At 53.9% G+C, this 6,284-nt stretch overlaps 1 long non-coding RNA gene across 1 annotated transcript; it reads left to right on the top strand.

Annotated features, from left to right (window-relative positions):
* The first annotated feature begins 1,271 nt into the window (after window positions 1-1,271).
* Window positions 1,272-5,051, top strand: LOC114019552. Its single transcript, XR_003564600.3, has 3 exons — window positions 1,272-1,515; window positions 2,989-3,230; window positions 4,310-5,051. It is a non-coding gene; the product is annotated as an uncharacterized LOC114019552 (long non-coding RNA).
* Window positions 5,052-6,284: the final 1,233 nt, after the last annotated feature.

Below are 6,284 nucleotides of genomic sequence, written 5' to 3'. Positions count from 1 at the left end.
CTTCTGTACCCGGAAAGATAATGAAGCAAATAATTAAGCAATCAATTTGCAAACACCTAGAAGATAATAAGGTGATAAATTACAGTCAGCATGGATTTGTCAAGAACAAATCATGTCAAACCAACCTGATAGCTTTCTTTGACAGCTTTCCTTCCTAACTGTCAGAGTGGTTAAACACTGAAGTAAACTGCCTAGGGAGGTTGTGGAATCTCCATCATTGGGGATTTTTAAGAGCAGGCTGGACATACACCTGTCAGGGATGATCTAGATAATACTTAGTCCTGCCTTGAGTGCAGGGGACTGGACTGGATGACCTCTCGAGGTCCCTTCCAGTTCTATGATTCTATGAGATCAGGACTAGGGACGTCAGATATCAAGGTTTTCCCAGGATCATCCTTTTTTCGAGGCAGCTGTGCCGGGGAGTCTGTAATGGTGCTCAGTACACACTGCCAGCTGCCCAGCTTTGGGGCTCAGGATCAGTCTGGATGTCCCAGAGTTTTGGATCTCAGAGGTGGCATGGCAGCCCTAGTCGTGTGTTAGGTGCTGTATACACACACTCACATAACCTTGCGGAGCCTGCTTCCACTGAAGTCAGTGGCAGAATTCTCACTGACGTCAATGCGGCAGGATCAGGCCCATTGTGAGACAGTCTCTGCCCAAAAGAATTTACAACCTATACAGTCGAAACAAAGGGTGGGAAAATTTGATGGGATCAGCGTGCCAGGGGGTGACAGGACCTCAGAGGATACGGGAAATGAGCCCCAATATTAAGAGGACTGCAAATCCAATACAGCTGCCTTGCTGTGAGAAAGGACTGAGTCACTCACAGCCAGTCATTTATTCTCTGAGTTTTTCTTCTTTTTTCTGCTGGTGGATGGGGCAGGGCAGATGGCAGTTTCCTCCCATTTAGTCAATTTCTATTTGGATTTTTTACCTTGGGAAGCAGCTGTGACTGTTTGTCATTTGATCTCTCTTGGCTTGCTTGTGATTGGCTAGACAAACCACATGGTACTTTTTTCTGTTCCCTGATTGGATGGGGGCATGAGGGTAACTGTATTTGCCAAGCAGAAAAATTCGTGCCCAGTGAACCCAGAAGGGGGCAGCAGGAGCAACCTCAGAGTCTTGGGAAATGCTCCCTATGCCCTGCCCTCCTGCACAGGATATGTACGGAGCTGGGCCCCGAGCTGAAGCCTGGGCAAGATGCAGGGGATCGGCTGAGACCCCCTGAGTGGATGCATGGAATCTGGGGGAGAAGGGGGTTGCTGGGGTGCTGCTGGCCGGAGAGACACTCAGCCTTGCTGGCAGTCTCTCGGGGAGGAAGGTCACAATAATTACCTCTTGTTTTCTCCTTGTCTGGCACCATCCCAGGAAGCACTTCCTGCAAACAGTGGGAAAATTCACTCGGGGCCAGGATAAAGGGAAGCGAGGGAGATCAGCAAGGCATCGGGCCAGACGATGATGGCATCTTCTGGGACAGAGGATGTGAGGCTGAAGAATGCTGAGTCAGGGTGAAAGGTAAATACCCTGTATGCTCCAGCCCCTGCCCTCTGGGCCCAAGAGAATCAGACTGTGCATTTCCCTGGCTCCTGCTGCCTGAGGAGCTCAGAGCCTGGTCACCAGATGCCCTGAGGGTTAGGGCAGGGTTACAATCCCCATTTTGCAGATGGGGAAACTGAGGCACCGAGCGACTTGCCCAAAGCTTCAGAGAAAATCAGGGGCTGAACGTGGGCTTTTCTGCGTCCCACCCCCGAGCTGAGTCATGCCCACTCTTCTATGTTTCCTCGTCTGGCTGCTGCCCGTGTCACCCCCGGCATCAACCCAGGGCTGGAATCGCAGGGCAGGTTGTGGGTGCGGGGGCAGGGCGGGGGAGAGGCATTGGCAAGGCTAGAGGGGTGGGGAGGAAGCTTGCATTGCCTGCGTGTGCCTTCACTCTCCGGGGTTGGGAATCTCCTGGCAGCTTAGCTAGAAGGCTTCTTTTGGGGTCAGCCCTCACCTAGAGGCCACAAAGGTCCCTTGTTCTAGCTTAGGGCGCCCAGCACCGGAGCTTAAAACCCTGGCTTTAGCACTGATCCCTTTGCTCTAGTCTAGAGGCTTTAGATCATCCACAGGCTTTGCTGGGACCGGAGTCTCCAGCTCCCCTCTATCGGCCTTGAGTTAAGTGCCATACAAGGCTCCTCAAGGCTATGATGCAATTGTCCTGCTGCTCTTATCAGCCATGACCGGGGTCAAAGGAAGCACCTGGAGCAGGCCAAGAGGGTGAGGGGCAGGCAGGGTATAGTATGGGGCGAGGGAGGCCAAGGTGATCCTAATCACACTCCACAGCCCCTTGTAGCCAAAATCCGGCAGCAGGGGGATGTGCAGTGTTTGTGGCAGGTCTGAGCCGAGCAGGGACTGGGACACGGCCCAAGCAAGCCAACGGAGGGGGAAAGACAACGAGCAGAGAAGCACGTGGACGAAAACATTCCTGGGTCAAAGGGACGGATACTGGAACTCAGGCAGCTTGTTGTGAACCACTCCGAGGGGTGATGGGGGGCTGGGAAAGCTGTGTTAATGGAGGCTGCTCAAGGGGTGATGGGGGGGGGCTGGCTGGGAAGGTCACGTTAACAGAGGTTGCTCGTAAACTCGGCTCTTTATCTGGGGAGGAGAAAGTGGAAGGATCAGACAGGGGAGGTCAGAGCCGGGCTGCTCAGCCTGGGAGGAGAAGCGGGTGTGCGGAGTTGCCCTATGGGCTCCCCGGGTTAGCCAATATTTGGGGCCTTGCTGGGTGGTTTCCGTTAGGAGGACAAATTGCAGATGGAGCCAGGTCTCTTCCTGGGTCCAGTCCTGTTTGTTGACAAACCCAGTCCTGATTCTCGGAACACACCAACCGTGGCCGGCAGTTTCCTGGCTCAGAAGCCCCACGCCTGCCCCTGCCGGGCCTTCCGGGAGACGGGCTTAAAAATCATGAGATATTAAAAAACAATGAATGTCATTTGCCTTCCGCTGCAGGGCCTGGAGGGGTCACGGCTTCCCGCTTCCCTCTGCAGCCCCGAAGGCTGGGAAGGTACTTCTGAAAAGCTGAGATTCTCACCGAGTCGCAGGGCTCCAGCCGCGGGGGCTGTGGGAAAAGCACCCGCATATTGCGAAACTCGTGGTACAACCGCAGGAGTTGGCAAGGCCTCATTATCGCGGGGCCTGACCTTCCCGTCCCACTCCATAACACTGCGGACTTACTCCTGCTCTACACCAGTGTAAGAATCTGGCCCACGGTGGCATTTAGGGCTCTAAGGGGCTAGCCAGCGTGCCAATGAACCACGTCGATGCACTGTAGTGTTGTATGATTTGCACTGTACCGCCGTGGCCGGGAAGTGCCATGGCTGGCGGGTTTGGACCTGTCCTGACATGACCTGGAACTGGAATTTTTCTGGTTCTCATCCCCAGCGGGTCGGCGCCGGGCTCAGATGCATTCAGCAAATGTGCTTGTTCGTAGTGAAACCTCTTCCTGCGGCAGCACGGGGCATGCCAGGCAACAGCTGAATACCGGGATGGGGGGCCTGCATTCGCTCTGAAGTGCGGGCTGGGCTTTCACACTGTCGCCAGATCCAGCTCGCTTGGGACAGTGTAAAACGCTGCCGGTCCCTTTACAAGCTGTCTGCCGCACAGGCAGGACTGGGAGAGGCGGGAGGCTGCTACCCTCTGCTGGTTCTTGGTCCGCAGTGCAGCATCGTTCGTCCTTACGCTGTGGCGGGGACGAAGAGAGGCTGCTGAACCAAATCCGCCCTAAGCCAAATCTGGCGTGTTACAGGGTAAAATGCCTGTGTGGGACAGGAGTCTGTAGATGCCGTCCAGCCGTCCTATTTTAGGTCTTTCAGGGGGGTCTTTTCCATCCTGCTTTGTTTGGATCCAAGTGGAAGGGGGGTCTCCCAGGGCAGCTGGTTGGCCTTCGGAGCAGATGACCCTACCAACATAATGACAGGTTTCAGAGTAGCAGCCGTGTTAGTCTGTATCCGCAAAAAGAAAAGGAGGACTTGTGGCACCTCAGAGACTAACCAATTTATTTGAGCATAAGCTTTCGTGAGCTACAGCATCCGATGAAGTGAGCTGTAGCTCACGAAAGCTTATCCTCTAATAAATTTGTTAGTCTCTAAGGTGCCACAAGTCCTCCTTTTCTTCCTACCAACATAGAGAGCGCTGGATGAGAGAGAGACTGGGACCTGTCTTGGTAGAAGACGCATCTCGTCATTCAATGTGAATTCAAACTATTTGGTATTTCCGATCGTTCGGAGACGCTTCATCTGAACGACCTCCAACTTTTTTCCAATCTTGACAGCGAGGGGCCGTGTTTCAGTCGTGCAGATCAGGATCCCGACCGCCGAAGCCTGGCACAGCCTCCGCTTCCTCTCTCGTCTCAGCGGGGCATGTGGTGTGCGAAAGACGTTCTTGAGGACGTTCCCCATTCGCAGCGCCCGCTTCGCGTTCCTTCTCGCTGCCACCCAACTTCTCCACAACAGAGCCGACGTCGGGGACACCACTGACAATTTCGACTGAGCGGTTTCGCCCGCTAAGATGCTGGCAGCGTGTTCCAAGTCGTCCACCAGAAGAATTTGGGTTTTACCCCATTTCACTTTCAGGCCAGCTTTTGCCACTTAACTTTCTAGGGCTTCAAGCGCCGCAGCCCAATCGTACAGGAGGCACAACCCTACTGCCAAGAGTCATGGGTATAATGAACCCCCCTTAGGACAGACGGGGTCCTGGTCCCTAACTGGCACTCCCAGCTGCTCCGGTAATACAGATAATTAAAATAACAACACAGAGAGGAGCAGTTCCAATTCCATCCACTAGAGGACAGTGGCACCCATACACACTAGCCAATTAATTAATTAGCCTCTTACAGTTTGTATGGCAACTTCCGCCTTCTCTGTATGTGTATATATATATATATATATATATATATATATATATATATATATATATATATATAGATCTTCTTACTATATGTTCCATTCTATGCATCCGATGAAGTGGGCTGTAGCCCACGAAAGCTTATGCCCTAATAAATTTGTTAGTCTCTTAAGGTGCCACAAGTCCTCCTGTTCTTTTAGCCAGTTGAGAATGTCACAAAACAGCCAGGGAATTACCCGCCCCGGCTCCCCCTCTCTCTTGCTTAGGTTTATATCTAGCACCCAGGAGCAGCCTTGGCACTACCAGCACATGAAAAGTCCCATTGCAGAAGGAAAAACCGACCCAGGCCAAAGACAATAGGCGAAAGCTGCTGCAGCCAGGCTCCCTCTCCCTGTGGCTCTGGACGAGGGTGTACGGAGAGCCCAATACCCAGACTGTGCCCAGGGCGAGCCTGGGGGAGCGGCAGAGGAGGGCGTATTTGGAGGTGGCAGTTGTTGGTTTTGTCACCGGGGTCAGCCAGCGTTTGAAAAAAGTGGTGGAACGAATGTGCAAAGCATCGTCTCCTACAAGACCAAAGCCGAAAAGTGCTACTCAGGACTCAGTTGGGAGTGCCGCCCCCACCCCACTATACAAATCCCAAACCCCCCTGGGAGAGGGAGGGTGGCCCCCTGGCTAGGGCTGCATCAGATGAAAAGGAATTGAGTTGATACAATTCCCACGCAGATTCCTGGGAACAGCTCCCAGAGCTTGTCTCTCCCAGGTGAGTGAGTGAGTCCCCCATGGGTCCTGAGGCCCATGCCCCACAAGTGCACACTCCCACCACGGGAATCCCCCAGTTCCTTCCAGTAACGACTGGTACTTGTGCTGTGACCCCACACCCGCTCTTTGCAGCTGGCCCCCTCAATCCATAGAGTGCCCTGTGGGTCTGCCCTGGAGTGAGGCTGTACGCCCCAGAGGGCAGTGGGGTGTTCTGGGCTCTCTGATCACCGTTCTGCCACTCGGTGGTCAATCGGTGATGGTAAATCCCCACTCCCGCCCTGGGGCATGAACGCCCTGTGCAGTCTGAACGGCTTTCACTTCAGATGGACCGAATCCGGAGGCCTCGACTCAGTCGTCACTCGGACAAACCTCCCATTGAGATCCAGGGGCTGGGAGCTCTGATGTTGATCTGAACAGAGCCCCTTTAATGGGCTCCCTAGCTTTGTTTGCGTGGCCCTGTGTTGCTGCCCTAAAGCCTGGAAAGTCGGGAAAGGCGCACGCCCGTCAGCCCAGCCATGTAAATTCTTGCTGCCGGACATTGCAGACCCGTTTTCATTTCTCCGTCCTGGCCTCTGGTTTCACACGGACGCGAAGACAATGGAGACGTTGGCTTGTACACGTTGTGTGTGGGTTCTCCCTGCCAG

This window comes from Chelonia mydas, chromosome 10 (assembly GCF_015237465.2).
Source record: "Chelonia mydas isolate rCheMyd1 chromosome 10, rCheMyd1.pri.v2, whole genome shotgun sequence".
Lineage (NCBI taxonomy): Eukaryota > Metazoa > Chordata > Testudines > Cheloniidae > Chelonia > Chelonia mydas.
Note: the sequence above shows the minus strand (reverse complement) of the source record. Positions and strands in the feature narration are given on the sequence as shown.